This window comes from Pygocentrus nattereri, chromosome 25 (assembly GCF_015220715.1).
Source record: "Pygocentrus nattereri isolate fPygNat1 chromosome 25, fPygNat1.pri, whole genome shotgun sequence".
Lineage (NCBI taxonomy): Eukaryota > Metazoa > Chordata > Actinopteri > Characiformes > Serrasalmidae > Pygocentrus > Pygocentrus nattereri.
This window is the reverse complement of record NC_051235.1, coordinates 21,109,320-21,128,999: the sequence shown is the minus strand read 5'-3', so window position 1 is coordinate 21,128,999 and position 19,680 is coordinate 21,109,320.

Genomic DNA, 19,680 nt, shown 5'->3' with positions numbered 1-19,680 from the left:
GCAGAGGTTGTAATAGAGAAATTATTAGACATAGAAGTAGCACACGCTGTCTGCTAGCAGTTATTCTATCTTTGGCTCACTTAGGTATGTATGTATATATATATGTCCAAAGTTTTACTACAACCTTCAGCAACCTATGAATAGTTCAGTCAGTTTGCATCGTAGTCCATGTAGTTACTAAATAATAAGCTTTAATATGTAATAAGCCTGGGATTTTAAGGGCTTAAATACAGACTTGAAGCTTGCATATGATTTATATAAAGCTTGCACCATATGCTTTACCTTGTGCGTAGCAGTTTTACAGTGATTCAGTAAAACGCCCTGATACAGAACTGCCGTTCTCAGTTTCCAACAACTGATGGAACTTGATAAGATAACTCACATATTCACAGTTAGTAACACATCTAGGCCCAGAATGCCCAGAGTGATGGTCCCACTCTTCAACAAATGTTTGACTGAAACCACTGTCGTTTTCTAATTATGTTGGTAGTTAATGTAATGTGTAAGGCCTTCAGTCGAGCTCATGAAGGCCAAACTAATGGGAGAACTTTAGATAACTCTGTTTTTTTCTGATACCAAACCTCAGTGGCGACCCATGACTATTGGAGCTAGGCATCAGGTTGGGCCAAAAATGTTAAACTTGGCCAAGACATTTAGGAGTAATACCACCTTTACTATAATGCTGATTTTTCATTAGCATCCCTATGTGGTTCTAATAGTTTGTTTGTGCTAATCTTATGGTGATTTGCATAAATATCTTTAGGCAATTTAAGATTAGACACAGACATCTAAATCTTGTGACAGACATATTACCATATGTTTTACTTTATAACAAGTAAACAGTGACTTTCAGTAGAGGTGCTGCTATAGAACTGCAGCAGCACACACTCCACTGATTAGGCCACTGCTTGTATTCACAGGCATATTTAGTGACATATCTAGGAATTCCACAATGTTTAGAATGTGTTTTTTCTGCCTATTAGAAACTTGATTGATTCCTCTGCCACTTTCTATTTACCCTGATTGCAAGTCCTAACCAAAATTACTTTTGATTGGCCTTTTCCTTGCTTGGTGTTTCACGAATTGAACGCTTTTGTTTCCATTCAAAACTGAACAATGAAAGAACAATAGTACTGTAGTGCTTGCAGAGTTTAAATAGAGTTTTAAAGAGTTTAAAAGCCTGATTCTCTAGAATAAGAATCCATCCATCCATCCATTTTCTAAGCCGCTTCTCCGTCAGGGTCGCGGGTAGAATAAGAATAAACTACAAATTACACGCTTGATTTCTTTTGAGTTCCCAGAAATCATTAGGCCTTCTTTGTAGGCCTAGAAGGCCCTGAGGCTTCCTCTCTGCTGATATTATAACCTTGATTGTTGGTTTAAACCAATAACAATATTTCCTATAAAAACACTTCAGCTTTTGAACCACTTGACATAAGAAGATCATTTAAAAGTATCACTTTGGTGGTTAATGTTATTATATGACCTATACTGCTCATACTGTTATGTATACTGCATGGCCAGGCAAGGCATTTCATTCTAGATTTATTCCATAATCTGATCAGATTCATTATTTTTTCCTCCATTATGCGTTTCTTAATACTGATACTGGGTATCAGATCAGTGCTATCTCTAGTTTATAGCTGCTAGCTTCATTGTCCTAGTAATGCTGTATGAATCCTCACAAAACTAACATATCTCCCTTGTGTCTTGTTTCTTGCATCTGTTGTTTTGTATAAGGCCTGGATTTCCCACACTTTTATGACCACAGTGCTCCTTTTACCACCAACCTGCTTCTGTCTCTCCGCTATAAAACATACAGAAAGCACATACATACACAGTGCTATGTTATAGCTTAACTCTGATTCCTCTCCAGCCCGGCCTGTGCCAGAACAGAAATGTTTAATCGGAGCAGCAGCAGGTCAGGCGGACCTGTACAAGCAGGTGTTGACAGCATGTGAGTCTCCGTGGAGACGCTGGCTGCCCTCTCCCGAACTCCTCGGAGGAAGTTAGGGGGCGGGTGAGGCGTGTGAAGCTGAAGCCTCGGGGAGTGTGGCACACCCCGTAAGTGCAGTCTGAAAAGTCCTTGTTCTTACAACTGTTCCATCTGCGGAGATCTGCATTTACATCTCTGCTTTCGCCCTTGGGACGGCTGCCAAAAGCGCTACAGCTGGGCGACTGGTGGGGGTGGGGGTTGGTGGTGGGACGGGGCAGGAGAGTAAGGCAAAGTGGCGGGTGTGGTAGTTGTTGGGGAGGGGTGTTTTTTGCTGGGGTTTAGGAAGGGAATCAGGAACAGAAAATGTGTTTCTTTGTTCTTGCAACATTGAACAACAATGATAATTGTCAATTTCAAGGAATTACTCCGCAAAAAATCCTCCTTAGCCAAGAAATGTATGGTGTCTGAAGTATGCCTTGATCGAGCTAAAGGCTAATGCAGCTAACATGTAATGGGAGTTTTCATTCAATCAATTATGGTATATTGTAAGGATGGGATAAACGGGCAGTTTATCATTCTTATTTTAGCTGATCTGTGTTGCGGCTTCATGCTGTAAATAATGGAAATAACAAGTCAGGTAAATGCACTTGAATTACATGCTGCTACTACACCTAGACTAAACTATTGCAGCATAATTGTGCCTGAGTCATCATGCTAATTAGCCAAATGCCTTATTTTCAGTGTAGCTCTTTACTTCATTCACTGATTTTTCATTTACTAATTTAAAGTGGCAGCTTAGCCAATTAAAGCTCAAACAATATTATAACAATGCTATTTATGTTGTGACTTTGATGAATAGAAACTACCTTAAATGTCCAAGCGTGTTTCATATGTTCATTCAGCCCACACAGTGTGCATTCCTGATTTAAAAAACGGCCAAAAACTCAAATATCATGACTAGTGAAATCTTGAAGAAATCTGGAACCAAACTTTGTTCTTCAAACTAGAAATTCTTACTTTTACCAATTCATTTATTTTTATTCTTAAGCAAAATATATTTCTCAATATACATGTTGTCAATGTATTATAGTATGTATATACAGTATGGTATGCATTATAGTATATATATATATATATATATATATATATATATATATATATACACACACACACATGCATATGTTGGCAAGGAAAAAAAGAAAGGTTTTTATATGATAGCAACAGTATCTCATAACTGATAACACTATGTCTTTTGTTAGTGTTACACTGTTGTATTGTGTGTGTGTGTGTGTGTGTGAGATATTTTTTCTTGGTCTTTAATTGGTGTGCTGGCGACAGAAAACACAGCTGTAATTATAAGGTGCTCTCACTTCCCTCTCAGGATTTGTCAGTTATAGCTCTCACCATCTGCTCTGTGTGGACGCACACACACACACACACACACACACACACACACACACACACACAAACACAGACACACACACACACACACACACACACACACACACACACACACACACACACACACACACACCTGCTTCCTTCAGTCCCTGAATGCCAGTGCGTGTGTTACAGGTGTAATACCCATGAGAATGCAGATGACCGATAATTAGTGGAGTCTGTCTGTCAGCTCGGCTGTTTTCTTTGTCTGTTTATGTTTGTCTCCATTCAGGGCTGAAAACAGCTTTTTCTCCTGCGGTGCTGTTTTTTGTGCTTCAGTGGCAGAAGGCTGTGAGTGTGTATGTGTGCGCGTGACCACTGCAAGCCCACAAACGGTAGACCACCACCCACCTGTGTGCAGCCTCTCCATCGGCCCCTTTCTTCCACACTGCAGCGGGACACACCCCTCAGGTGGGACGAGACAGAGGTGGCAGGTGTGAGACTGACAGAGACGATGCTTAATAACAGTGCCTCTCTCTCTCTCTCTTTCTTTCTCTCTGTGTCTATCTGCTCTCTACACTGGTGAACATGGAGATGTTTTGGCCATTCAAGATTAAACACGGACATGTGAAGCTTCTAAAAGACATTCTGTATGTTTTATTTGAGGCTAGTAATAGACAACAACATATGTTTGACCTTGCATGTTGCAGTTTTAGAGGCCTGATATAGAGCTGTTTTCAATTTCTAACATATAACTGAAACTTGGTTAGAGTGCAGCTCATATTATTATCTCCTCTTCCACAAGGCCAAGACTAACATTATCCCTCCCTCAAAGCTGTTCCCACTCATTCTAAATCAAAACAGGATTGTCAATTCCTTCTTTTGTTTATAACTAGGTTTGTATTTCATTTAAGTCCTGTAAGGCCTTCAGTTCAGCTCCTGAAAGCCTAACAAATGGGAGAGCTTGCTTGCTTGTATCTGTCTAGTTTTCCATTTTAAAATGAAACCCTTTTGTCTCCAGCCAAAACTAAAAATGAAATAAAAGTTCAGCTACAGTGCTTACAGAGTTTAAACACAAGAAGCATGATGATTCTTTTGAATGAAAAGAACTATAGACTTTATTCAAGAGTCGGCCTTGAAATCATAATTGAATGTATACATCTGTTTAAAGACTAAAATCAATTCACATATTTCTATTTTTAAAAACAATAATATCTTACACTGTATGTGCAGATTTAATATTATAACAATATCACAATATTAAATCTACACAATATTTTAAACGATAATAATTATAACAGTATTGGGAATGTCAAATGTTTTGGGAACAACAAGAAGCTATGAAAGATCAATAATATTCTGTAAATATATAGTTAGGTAGACAACTGATCCACCTTGAGATCTGATCAATACTGTTATGGAAGTATATTTGCAACCAAACTGGTCACTGAACATGCATTAACTTTTAAATGTGCTGTATTCAGGGCTAATAAAAATAGCATAAACAAAACTATATTAATAAGATCAACATTAGCCGAAAAAAAAGGATAAATAGATCAACAGTAATGACAGTAATTGTGGCAGTTAACAAACCATTAAGACTTTAATAAGATTTTAATGTTGTTAAGCGGAGAAAAAGGTCTGGAGGTGATTATTATATACTGCATATTAGTAGTCGTTATATACAGCATATGTTTCTGCACTGGTTGTTAATGGATGTGTGCAGTAGGTTTGTAATTACTCTGAATTCAGAACATTATTTACTGATTAATACATTATACTCATTTTCTCTAATTACTTAGAGTTGCTTAAAGAATTAGTGGGTAAAAGCAGCTGTGATGCTATTATTGAGTTATGTTAAGCTCCACTTTGTTTAAGCTCTATGTGCCTTTGCTGGGTGTGCAGGATTGGAGCTCAGCGCTCTGCAGGGAGGAGACTTTGGTTAAATATGCAGGCGCAAGTTTCTCCCTCTCTACTGCAGACACTAAACAGCTCTGACATCTCAACACATGACCCTGTCGAGCAGCTCTTTCTCCAGGCTGCTTACACACACACACAAGCAACCCCACACGTCAGCTCAGTAAAGGCATGAAAGCATTGTTGTCTGGAGGGGGCGAGATGGGGCAAAATCTGTCCCAGCAATATTAGTGCTGACACTCAAGTGTGTGTGTGTGTGTGCGTGTGTGTGTGTGTGTGTGTGTCTGTGTGTGTCTGTGTGTCTGTGTGTCTGTGAGTGCGTGTGTTTGTTAGTTTTGGCAAGAAAAGCTGAATTAAATTGTTCTGCTTTTGTAAATTGGTTGTAAAGCTACATGTCAATTTAAAAACTGGAAGGACAAAAACATTTATTCTTTAATAAGGCTGAAAAAAGGTTATATTTGGGATTAGACTAAGAAAATTCATATTATTAAACAATTTATATGAATGATACATTTGAGACATATTAACATGTAACATATATTTACAGCTACATATTTATATTATACATATGTAACATATTGGTAGTTACTTATACATAATACATATGGGCCATGTTATTAAATAAAAGGTTATTTACATATTTAAAATATATACATGACCTGTTGTTACAGGTAGTTTTGTACACACATACACACATGCACACACATTATATATATATATATATATATATATATATATATATATATATATATATATATATAAATATATATATATATATATATATATGTATGTATATATGCGCAAGTTAGAACTCTAAAATGCAAAGAACAAACAGTACATAAACAGGATCCAGAAACACTGCTGCCTGATGGGAAGTGAAAAAGTGTCCTGTGCTCAACATTTCAAATTCTTTTTGGAAATCATGGACGCTTTGTTCTCTGGGCTAAAGACTACTCAGCTTGTTATCAGTGCACAGTTCAAAAGCCAATATTCATGATAGTATATGGGTTTATTAGTACGCATGGTATGGATGACATGCACATTAAGGCAAGATGACAGGCACCATTAATGCTGAATAATATATACATGTTTGGGCTGCTTATTACAAGAGTCCAGCTGCTAAACTGGCCTGCCTGCATTTGGAAGGTTATGAAATGAAAAATGAAAAAAAAATAAAAACTCCTAAACCTTGTGGAAAGCCTTCCCAGAAGAGCTGAAGCTGGTATAGCTGCAAAGGGTGGGTCAGCATCATATTGAATTCTATGGATTAAGAATGTGATGTCACTCAAGTTCATATGCATGTGAAGGCAGACAAGCGAATACTTTTGGCAATATAGTGTAAGTATATTATACATGCAGCATATATTGCATATAGCTAGCTACACATAAACAATACACATAGGCCATGTACAGTCATGTGAAAAAATTAGGACACCCTATGAAATCCTGTATACTTTTTTTTTTTGAATTGCTCTATTTAAACCTCAGAAAATTAGTTTGGTGTGTTCCTGACTGTTGAAGTGAGAATGAGCACCATGGTGAGATCCAAAGAGCTGTCTGAGGCCCTCAGAAAGAAGATTGTGGCTGTTTATGAGTCTGGTAAGGGATTTAAAAAGATCTCAAAAGAATTTGACATCAGCCATTCCACCATCCGGAAAATTGTTTACAAGTGGACGACATTCAAAACAACTGCGAACATGCCCAGGTCTGGCCGTCCAAGCAAGTTCACCCCCACAGCAGACTGTAAGATGCTAGAAAAGTCATGAAAAGTCCTAAAATTTCATCACAGGACCTACAGCACCTACGGCTCTTGCTACTGTCGATGTGAAAGTGCATGACTCAACTATCAGAAAGAGACGACACAAGTTTATTTTTTATGGGCAGTGTGCAAGAAGGAGACCTTTGCTCTCTAAGAAAAACATTAAGGTCAGACTGAAGTTTGCCAGAGAGAACGCAGACAAAGACCAGGACTTCTGGAATAATGTTCTTTGGACAGATGAGTCTAAAATTGAATTATTTGGACACCAGAACAGAAGACCTGTTTGGCGTAAACCAAATACAGCATTCCAAGAAAAGAACCTCATACCAACTGTGAAGCATGGAGGTGGAGGTGTCATGGTTTGGGGATGCTTTGCTGCAGCAGGACCTGGCCAGCTTACCATCATAAAATCCACCATGAATTCTACTGTGTATCAGAGGGTGCTTGAGGAACATGTGAAACCATCTGTAAAAAAATTAAAGATGAAGCGGAACTGCACCCTGCAACCCTGCAATGACTCAAAACATACCAGTAAATCCATCAAAGACTGGCTGAAAACTAAGAAGTGGAGAGTCCTGGAATGGCCAAGTCAAAGTCTGGATCTTAACCCCATTGAGATGCTGTGGAGTGACTTAAAACAGGCTGTGCATGCAAGAAACCCCTCAAACATCTCACAACTGAAAGAATTCTGCGTTCAGGAGCGGGGCAAAACTTCTTCAGATCAATGTCAGAGATTGGTAGATGGCTACAAGAAGCATCTCACTGTTCACTGTTCACATACTCAAGTTATTTCAGCCAAAGGGGGCAACACTAATTTTGAGATGGTAGGGTGTCCCAACTTTTTCCTCCATTATAATACGCATTTTTGTTCATATCTTTTGTTTTATGAGTAAAACAATATTAATTTTTGTTGTTTAATTGCAATTAAACCACTTTTCCAGAAATAAGCAAAAAACAAGATTGGACAGTGATATGTAAACATTTCTTAATAAAGAGCTGACTATTTAATGGGGTGTCCTAATTTTTTCACATGACTGTATATGACCCATATGCATTTCAAGCATATGGGTCATATACATAAAGGTAGTTACACACACATGTAATACCTATGTAATACAATGTAATATATAATGCATATGGGATATTTTATCCCCCAGGATATTTCAAAAACCATATAAGCTACAGTGCTGAACCCTGGTGTACCATCTAGAGGACATCCTTTCCAGAGATATATCATTTGTTAGGGTGTGTCATTCACAATAGGAGTTCAGAATAAGTGTACGCAGGCATTTAAGCTTGGGATCTGAACTTTATTTAATTTCCTAATTTATTGGGAAATCTCCTTTTAAACAATTGCACATTTAAAAATAAAAACATTTAAAGTTAAATTCTCATCCCTCTCCAGTTATAAAAATCCTCCCTACCATGGAGCAGTTTGCTGCTAAGTGGCCCACTCAAAACTGTACTGACTTGACACCCTGGGATTACTTTGAGCAGTACATTGATGATCAGGTCTTGAAGATTGATAAGATTTTTCAAGTTGATGCTGATGTTGCAGCAGGGATCTGGTCTGATGCAGTACAGTAAATAAACAATATGATTAACAACATAATTACCATGGAACGTCCTGTTGTCCACTATGATGGACGTTACATAAAAAAAAAAAAAAACAAGTGTCAAATATGTCTAGGTCTCAAGAGGATATAAGACTTGCTTGGACTTATGTTCATGTAAAGGTAGATACACTATATATTATTACACATAGGTAATTACATATGTAGATAACACCCCATATCCTAACATTGCACAAAAGCACACATACATGTGTATATGTGCGTCCCTGTTTGTGTTTCCCTGAATTTCCACTGAAATGGAACCTAACAGCATTTTGCAGCAATAATATTCCAGTGCCACTTCACTGCAGAGGCTTTGCTCCTCACTTTGCGCTCCACTTTCCCTCTGATCTGCATGCTTTAGTCCATCAATGCATATTCCCAGCACCAAAGAAGACATGACAAGATTTGCTGCCTCCATCCTAATCTGTGTGGAGTAATCTGTTTGGGGATGTAATTCACATGGTATGTCTTTTGATTTGGATTAGCACCCCCAATCCTCTTAATGCATAGCTCAGTGGAAGTTATCAGTGACAGGGCTATCCCAGAGAGCCACGCAAATCCACCCCACCAGAACCAGGCAGCCCATTAACTCCCACTAATTCTCCCCTGCCCCGATCCCTCCAATCTCACCCTCCAAAAGCACTGTGAAAGAACGCATGATGAAGTCTATAACTATGTGAGAGTAAACGTAACATTTGCTTTTGTTGCTTAGGAAGTGATTTTATAAGTGAGAATGCATTGATGAGATTCATGAGATCAAAGTTTGTTCTTAAATGTGTTCCTAAGAAAAGGTCTACGTCAGATTAATGACGTGTTCTTAAACCACAGAACTGTTCAAACCTTTGTGCTCTTGAGCATGTAGATTCTGTTCTTACCTAAGAATAAATCCCAAATAAGAAAACACTGGTGAATGTAAGAATCTTTGTGAAAACTGTAAATGGGTTTTAAGAAATTTCTTCTTTAGAATGGTCTGTGAATGAGGCCATATGTTATGGAATGCAGTAGCATCTGATTCTAATGTGTTGAAAATGAATGCTAAGTAACAACTGCAATGTAATTAACATTGTTTCATATTTAACATCACTTAATTTGAGTTTGTATTTATTTAATATATTATTTAATTATACAGAGCTTTGAATAGCCTGAAGGTCTGAAATGGCTTAGCCTATTTTCATGCTAAGGCAGTGGTTCTCAATCCTGATCTTGGAGTACCACTTCCCTGAATGTTATGGTGTTTTCCCTGTTCTAACACACCACGTTCACCTTAGAGAGGTTTGTTAATTAGTCCATTACTTTGTTCTGGTGTGATGGGGGAGCAGGGAAAACTCTAAAATATTAAGGGGGCAGTGCTCCAGGATCAGGACTGAGAACCACTTCTACATGGCATATGTGCTGCTGCTCTACTCTATTCCAGTTATGAAACATGAATTAAAGAGATGAGATGTTTCAGTATAAAATACTACTAGTACTAATAACACATCTAGTGCATTTTTATACAGTCTAGAGTTGCCTATTCACACTTCAAGCAACAGTTAATCAAAAACCTACAAAATATTCCCCTTATTCCAAATGTAGCTGATCAACCATGACATGCTTGGTCTCTAAAGTTTGTTTTTTAGATTTGCACTGGAGCCAAAAGGAATAGAAACTTAGTACAGAAATTAGTTATCATCAAACACTTGCCTGAAACTGTGTTGAGCTGTCAAAGTCGGCTTATGAAGTTTCATTATTACGTGCTAGTTTTCCATCCTGTTTCTATACCTCAGAATGAAACATGCTGTGTTTTACTGTATTTTAACACTGAGTTATGTAAATGAACTGTTTTATTAGGCCGTCTTCTATTGATCTTCATTCAAAAAGCAATTAAAAAAAAGAGTTAAACTGCAAGGCTGTAAATACAAGTACATGAAAATGTGGAAGTGAATGTAGACAGGGTGGGAACAAACACTGTTACATTTCTAAGCCAATATAAAGCCTCCTGAAGGAGGAGAACATAGGGGGTGGTGGTGCGCTTGTCAACAAGCCTATCTTTAGCAAGTGTATGCAACATATGGCTGAAAAGTCTCAAGCAAACATTAACATTAAACATGTGGATGTTTTTTGCATGTATGTAGAGCATATAGCATGTAAATATAAATTCCTTTGGGAAGAATCCTTTGATGTTCAGTGTAATATTGTTTGGGGTGAAGAGATTGTGTTCATTTAATGCTATGTTCCCTGAAAGATCATAATTTTAACAAGTTTGTAATTTTACCAAATTGGTTTAAAGTCAGAGAACAAGTCAGCTTCCTTTAGTGCAGAATGCATGTGTTTAAGTATTGACCGTTCCTAATGTCACACACTGATATTTAGACTTTGGGATATAGTTTCACTATATGGCCAAAAGTATGTGGACACATGACAGTCACACCTATTTAAGCTTGTTGGACATCACGTTCCAAAACCATGTGCATTAATATAGAGTTGGCCCCCCTTTGCAGCTATAACAGCCACCACTCCTCTGGGAGGCCTTTCCACTAGATTGGAGTGTGTCTGTGGGGATTTGTGCTCATTCAGTAAAAAGAGCATTTGCGAGGTCAGACACTGATGTTGGGTGAAAAAGTCTGGCTCAGAAGCAACGTTCCAGTTTATCCAAAAGGTGTTTGGTGTGGTTGAGGTCAGGGCTCAGGCACAGGCACACAGTCATGCTGGAACAGGAATAGACCTTTCCCAAACTGCTGCCATGCAGTTGGAACCATAGAACTGTCTGAAATATCTTTGTGTGTTGCAGCATTAACATTACTCTTCCCTTGAAGTAAGGGGCCTAAACCCTGAAAAACAGCCACACACAATTTTCTTCCTGCACCGAAACTTTACTGTTGGCACTGTACATTCTGGTAGTGTTCTCCTGACATGTGCCACACCCTGATACATCTATCGGACTACCGGATAGTAAAGTGTGATTCATCACTTCAGAGATCACAATTCCACTGCTCCAGAGTCCAGTGCCGGCATGTTTTACACCACTCCAGCTACCGCTTGCCATTGCGCATAGTAATCTCAGGTTTAGGTTCAGCTGCTCAGCCTTGGAAGCCCATTTCATGAAGCTCCTGGTGCATAGTTTTTGTGTTGATGTTGCTTCTAGAGGCTGTTTGGAGCTCTGTAGTGAATCATGGGTGATTTGTATGCACTGTGCACTTCTTTACTCTGTAGCTTCATTCTGGTTTGCTGCTTTTTGGCAGAGCTGTTGTTGCTCCTATATACTTCCATTTTATTAGATTCACAGACACAGGTGGGGCAGAAATTTCACAAACTGGTTTGTGGCAAAGGTGCTATCCTATGACCATGTGCCATGTTCAACCAATGACCTGTTCTCCTGCAGTGCTTGTCTATGGAGACTGCTTGGCTAGGTGCTTGATTTTATACCCCTGTCGACAATGGGTGTGGCTCACACATCTGGACTCAGGTGGGGTGTCTATTTACTTTTGGTCATATAATGTACTTTAAAAACAATAGGATCTAACTGCTTACCATGTGTAAATGAGGGACAGGAATGCAGTCTCACTTCCTTCCAGTTTTTAAAAGTTTTTTTTTTTTTTTTTTTTAATTTAAAGTCTAAATCTTTCAACTTCACTTTAGAAGAACTAGATGTTTTTAAAAACAATATTAAATGAAAAACAAAAAAAATTAAATATTATTTTCACAATTTAAAATGTAGGGATTAGGGTTTGGGACAGCTGCCTCATAACATCAGAGCATAATCATTGAGAATAGGTCTAAATATGTAAGCATTCTTTATTTAAGATATATATTTCGCTGTTGTCAGAGTGAAACCTCTTCAAAATCTTTACAGGAGAAGGAAAGAACCTGCATTATTTTTAATGTAAGTCAACGGAACCAGACTTTCTCCCCCACTTAATTTTAGCCCATTTCTTTTGGTCCATTCATTACGAAATTTACACACATTATAAAGAATAACAGGCATTTTCAAATTATGGCACCAACTGGAAAATGATAAAAATTGAGATGCAAGGTTTTATTCTGACAGCAGTGATTTATTTTTAAATGTGGGAATGCAGCTTGAACTAATTAAGTAGAATGCTCCATATATTGTTTGTTAAGATGCCTATAATGGAGATGAAAGTTTGGCAGTCCTATCAACATGATTTATTACATATAAATAGGAGATACTAAATATAGACAGACAGATGAATACAGGACAAGTTTATTTGACTGCGAGTGAACAGAGATTAATTATCAAAACGCTGAACTCTCCTTAATTTTGGCAGTTAAATCCCATCTCCTCCCTCTCTTCTCTCTCTCTCTCTCTCTCTCATGAGTCAGTGTGTTTGAGTATTCTCTTTAATGCTTTCTGCATTTGATCTCAGTGCGGCCTGATCCCAGCAGTTCTGCACGTAGCGACTGCTTGAAAGGCGCTTGATCCGAGCCAGTGGCATCTCCTCTGTCGCAGATTTGCAAAAGCTCTCCGACTTTAGCGTGATCCCGCTCTATCAAATAACTATGCAAAAACTACCATGAATCATTTAAATCCTTCACTCAGTATTCCTGATCCTTTCAGGTTCTTTATAATTTAATAAACAGGATTAGAGTCATCTGCTGGAAAGGAGCAGTCTTGTTCCAGAACATTCTCTCTCACTCACTCGCTCTCTCTCTTTCTGTCTCTCTCTCTTGCTCTGTCTCAGAGTGCTGTCTCTTATTAAGTACTGTAAGATTACAGCAGTCTAATCTTTGTGAACACATGTTGGCTGGAATAAAAGCAATTTTTTATTTGCGGAAACTGCAGTGCAAGTTTAGCAGGAAATGAGCTTGCTCTATAATCTCATCTGCGCCTTTTTTCCCCCCTCTTTTGGAAAGGTCTTCTTATACAACACGCTGTGTGTATGTGTGTGTGTTCACGCATTTGCACCCAGCACGGCGCCTTGTGAGCAAAAAAAGTCCAGGCTGCTAGTCTTTTTGCTCAAGATGTAAATCCACCTGTTTTAAAGGAGCTTTTTTTCCACATATTTATTCTCTCTCTCTCTCTCTCGCTCTCTCTTGCTCTCTCTCCTGTGCGATGTAAGGGATTAGTGTTGGTGTTGGCTGCTCTTTGGGAGATGGTGGTGAGAAGATGAGGATAAGTTAAGCTCTAAATCCGAGTCTTAGCTTTCTTATCCTGAGCTGCAGGAGGGGGTGTGTGTGAGTGTGAGTGTGTGTGAGTATGAGAGTGTGTGTGTGTGTGTGTGTGTGGTGAGTTTTGCTGCTTTAGTGGAGATTCTGCAGGGTCTAGCCTCTCTCTGCATGTACATTAAAGCTGGCACATTCACTTTTTTCCACAGTATTTGACAAATTAAGATTAAAAGCTTTAACAGAATTAAAGTATCTCTTCACTATAAAATATATGGCTCTGGGTTTTGACTCTGCCGCAGTGCAGGCTGGGAAGAGGCCATGTCTCTGCGTTTAAAGACGATAATAGTCAGCGTCCTCTTCACTAACTCCACTGTCACACTCAGGACTTTTGACCCCTTTTAGAGACGTTTTAATATGCACCTGCAGCACTAATGGCTTATGTGGGCCATAATAATAGAGGTATCCCTTATTAGTGATTCTGCCTGCATCCTTAACTTAGGGTGTTTTAATACCTTCCCCAAATGCTTGAGTACACACCCAGGACTGATTCTGGGCTTTTTTTGGGAGGGGGGCAGTCTAACAGAACTGAATGTTTGTGAGAATGTAAGCATTTTAGGCTGAGAATAAAATAATCTAACACTATGTGGAGTGCAATGTAGGGGTGGATGTGGCACTCGTCAATACTGTGCAATGGAAATAAGCCTGTCTCTAGCCTATGGATGTCACATAAGTTAGCATGGCTGAAAACTATACAGTATGAGCAATAAGAATGTCTGGGGACAACCATAATACAACATGAGCCAAGTGTGACTATGCAGAACGGAGACTTATGTAGAATGTAGACTTATTAGGGTAACTTTCTTTGTGAAGGTGGAGCTTAAAGTAGGAGGTGACGATGCACTCGTCAACATTGTCTGAAATGCACCAAGTCTGTTCTTTAACCATGGATGTGATGCAAGTTAGTACGGCTACAAAGTCCCAAGAAACTATGCTTACCATGTAGATGTATGTCATGTGTGCTCAGAACACATTCCATGCTGTAAAAACAAGCATTGCATTAAATGTCATTAGACAAAAGTCATCAGTGCACAGACTACAAGAATTTATGGTGGGTATTTTAAGGGAATTTAAGCCTAACATAAACAGTCTGTATAACTCTAAGGACTAAAGAAAAGGTGGAAAATGGTCATTTTAAACATTTTAGGGTTTTCCCTTTGTTCATGTATTCTTTTGTATGCTTGCCAGTCCACTAAACATTTAATGTTTTAGAAGCACTTTCCTTATATGCCCACTCTTAGGTGAGTTCCACCTACCTTATTGTTTCACTCAGTGTGCGAAACATCCCCCGGTACTCAGAGGTCCGATGTTGGCCTGCTGCTTACTCACTCTTCATGCCAGCATCAGTGCTGCTTTTTGTGGCAACAAAATGTTTCTTCTTATGGAAATGCTCCTTTCTGGTTTGGTAATGCTCTTTTCCTCACATTAACTGAGATCTTGCACATCTCCTCTTCTGTCTTCAATTTGAGAAATGAGTAACAGTTCAGCTCTTTCCACCAAACGTTTGGGAACTTGGGCAAGTTTTAATAATTGCATGTATACTGTGGCATATTGTACAGTTTTACTGAGGCATAGTTACAGTTTCTACGCCATGATGGGCCAACTGGGTGAACCAGTTTGCTACAATGTCACCTTGAGGCAGACAAGTGCTGCAGGTCTAGTTAGTTAAGAATACCAAAGACAGAAGCTCACTGATTGTGGGTGAAGCAGCTAAACAATGTGTTTTGCCTGCATTTGTGGTTCGAGCAGCTATTGAATCTCCCAGAATCAGGCACATTGGTGTTGGTGGAGTTTTTACACTTGTCAGTATTACTGACTGTTGAAAATGGCCCACCACCCAAAATATCCAGTCAGGAGCAGTTCTGTGAACATTTTAATTTGACATTTGACAATCATTGACATAATAGTGTCCCTGTGAGATGATGTACAAAAGGATGTGGTAAGGCTGTGTAACTATTAGAAGCTATTATTGAGAAAAAGAGAATTTGCGCTGGAACACTGAAGTTGAACATCAGAAATATGGAGTAAGGTTTTATGAACTGATTTTGCTTAACTAAATTTATAATTGAGATTGCTCGATTGTAAGAGGCAATCTACAAGTAGTAAGGAAAAATATACACGGAAAGCAAGCAACAAGAATGGAAGCCGTAATGAAAGCAAAAGGTAGAAACAATAAATATTGAAATATTTAATATATTTAGTTATTGTGGCTTCTGCCTAATTAAATTGATAAAAGGATGGTCTATGACTTTTGCACAGTAAGTATATCAAACTAAATGAGCCACACATTCTGAAGAGAATCAATAAGAGAGCCACATTTACAGAAAATAAACTGGTCTGCTCATTTAGGAAATTGCTAATTTATCTTCCCACAACACACAACACATTCCTAAAATGTAGCCAGTACAAAGTGATGCATGCATGATAATTTGTCACATTTTGATGACATTTTGTTTTTTTGACACCTGCCACTGTAGCAACATGTACAAAATAGTGGGTTTAGTGGGGCATGATGTCTGGTTGGTGGAATATAACTACACCATAAAATACCCTCTGAGGCTGGCCCTGCCTTTATTCTGTGATGAAACATTTGTATTCTGATGAAAGTGGTATCTTCCAGGATGACAGTGCCCCCATTTACAGAAGACGAGGGGTCACTGAATATATATACACACAACATATATACAGACGGAAATTTGTTCATGTGTCCATCGACCTGTATTTCTTATCTCTGTCTCTGAATGTATTTGCCTGAATCTGTCTAATGGTGAACTTGCCCCTGGCCACCAGTGCCATTATGTGTCTATGCCCTTGCTCGTGCCCCAACGTCCTCTTTGGGCCAGTATCTGTAGCCCCCACTCCCCCTGCTCTCCTGCTGCAGCTGGGAGTGTGTCCCGTGCACTCAGGTGCAGCGTAATTGCAGTAATGAACTCCTAGGTAGACTTACACACTCCACTGCTTCCTCCCAGACACAACGCCAAAACAAATCTTGTCATAATTAGCTGTAATCCTGCTCATTACTGCTGGCTTAATTAGCCTATTAATAACACATCCTGGGAGAGCTTGTTTGCTGTGCAGGCAAATGTTTGTTCCTAAATTAGCAAACAAGGAGACAACGGCATTGTTCAAACACAGGCACTCTGACAATGCAAAGCAGACAGGATTAAAACCAGTCAATGCCAGGGCTTATTTGTGGGTAAGTGAGTGTGTGCATGTGTGTGTGTATGTGTTTTGCCCTAGACTTTAAAGGCAGGTGTATAACAGAGGTGTGGACTTGAGTCACATGATTTGGACCAGAGTCAGACTTGAGTTATGAATTAAACACAAGACTTGTGACTCGGTTTGTATTTGAACACCAAAGACTCAGACTTTGACTTGGACTTGAAAAGACTTGTGAAGAGGTGTCTGGCCACAGATGGGACTCTATAGTTGGATACTTTTTATGTAAATGAAGCAGAGCATTTGATGCAGACCCCTAACTTTGATGTAGACCACTAACAGCAACTTTGTAAATAATTATGGATGTGCTTTGCTCATTTTACTTTCAGAGGATAAGTGTGACTTGAGACTTGCCTGTATTGGACAGTACTTGTATGGATGGTATTCACCTCTGCCTAATGTGATTAAAATTGTAAGTCACTCTCAATGAGATATAATGCCATAAATGTAAAAGCTGTTAATATTTTTGTTCTCTTTTCTGTAAAGTTTGTTCTGAGTGGTGGTTTCAGTTTCTATTGTTTAGCATCTAAATTGTTTTGAATTGCCTTCAAATATGGGCAAGACTGGTAACGCAAGCAAATCAGGCCACTAATTGATTATGTTAACTAGGAAACAAGTTTAGCAGTTTCAGAAAGGGTAATAAAGAAACATTATTCATGTGATACACTACCATATACTACTTACATATTATCAAGAAATAGGCTCCAACTCTACTACCACCATCATTTTTGATGTTCAGCGTTGAAATGGCAATAAATTTGCTGAAGAATGTTTACTGACTCATGTGGCATGGTGGCACAGTGGATAGCACTATCACATCACAGCAAGATGTGCCTGGGTTTGAATTTTTTCTCCCTTCGCCTGCGTAGGTTTCCTCTAGGTACTCCGGTTTCCTCCCACAGTCTAAAGACATGCAGTCAAACGAATTGGAGATACTAAATTGCCCCTATGTGTGAATGTATATGTCTGGGTGTCTGCCCTGTGACAGACTGGTGACCTATCCCGGATGTTTCCCACCCCCCCATAAATGACTGCTGGGATAGGCTCCAGCTTCCTTTGTGACCCAGAAGGATAAGTGGCTAAGATTGTGTGTGTGTGTGTGTGTATGTGTGTGTGTGTGTGTGTGTGTGTGTGTGTGTGTGTGTGTGTGTGTGTGTGTGTGCGTGTGTGTGTATACTGACTTGGTTAGACTGAACCTCAGATGACTCAGGACTCAATTTGAAACTAGCCTCCAATGACTTGGGACTTGACTCAGGCATGACTGTTAAGACTTGAAACTTACATGTTACTTGAAACTCAGTGATTATTTCCCATCTCTGGTATATAAACACTCACCAAGACCGGTAGAATGTCCTGCGTCGTCTAGTCAGCAGATCTGGCCTTTTGTGGGACGAATTCCACCAACCATGTATAGGTATATATGTTCAACATTGCAATAATACAAGTGAATATGCATGACAAAATTAACAGATCTAAGCTAGTATAAGCATTTTGCCAAAGACCTGGTGGAATCTAGGCCATACAGTGTATAAGAACACAAATACCCATAATGCACAGAGAAACCATGTCACCATATAAGACTGCCCATATGGGAGGTGTCTGCGTCCAAGATATAAGCAGGTATTAACAACATACTTGTTAATGCTACATGGATAGTTGATACATTGCTAGCTAGCTGGCTTAGATGCTTTCATAATCCTTGGCATAAGGAAACAGATCAGTTTCAATGCAAAACATCAGCCTTTGCCAGTGTGGTGCAGTGGTTGCTGGGTAGAAGAAAATGTTGTTACTTTAATAAAATAATGACTAAATAAGTTAAACTACCTACAAAAATAAATGGAGTAAAAATAAAATAATTATAAGGTTTTAAAAGCTACTCCAGAAAGTTGAAGGTTAAAAAAAATAGCACTACTATTAATGTTAAAGATTATTTTAAAAAGCCATTTTCAGCCAGTGGATCATGAAATAAGGTATAAATCTGCATGCTCTAAAATGGGAAATTTACCTTCTCAAGGGTTTTAACTACGGAAACTTGATTGAAGTCTTTCCTGAGCCACAATAAATGAGTCATCTTGTATTTATTATGATATTACAGCAGAGAGAAACTTCCAGAGAGCAAGTATGATGCTTAATGTCCTAAGGCCAATGTAACATTATTTCCCAATGTTGTCACATTTATTTAATATAATAATTTAAACTTTGATGTATAAAGCCATTTATTTGGTTTTTTTTTTCCACAAGATACTTTTTGAGCTAGAACATGTCTGAGCAGGAATATCAGTCCTATATCCAATATACTTAATGGTCATTATGATTAAGCAAATCATTAATGTACTTACTGTACTGAACCATGCTCTGAATAACCTTGCATGTACAGCGTCTCCACATGACGTAATGTGGTTGAAGTTCAGCAATAACCAGAGCAAAAGCAGTAAGCATGCCAGAATCACTCTGTTTGTTCCGGAATGTGTTAGGAGACACAAAAAGCATGTTTAATGTTGTTTTTCGGTGGAGTTTCCCTTTAATAGGGTTGAATTAGGCCCATTAAGTTTCTTTGGAAGCAGCAATCACATTACAAGCTTTTAAGCCCAGGGAGGCATCTCATGTTCCATGACATTATGCCCAGTGAGTGGCCTCGCTGGCTCCATTTTCATAAATGTCTCTAGGTCTTCTCTTACTGTAGACCTGTC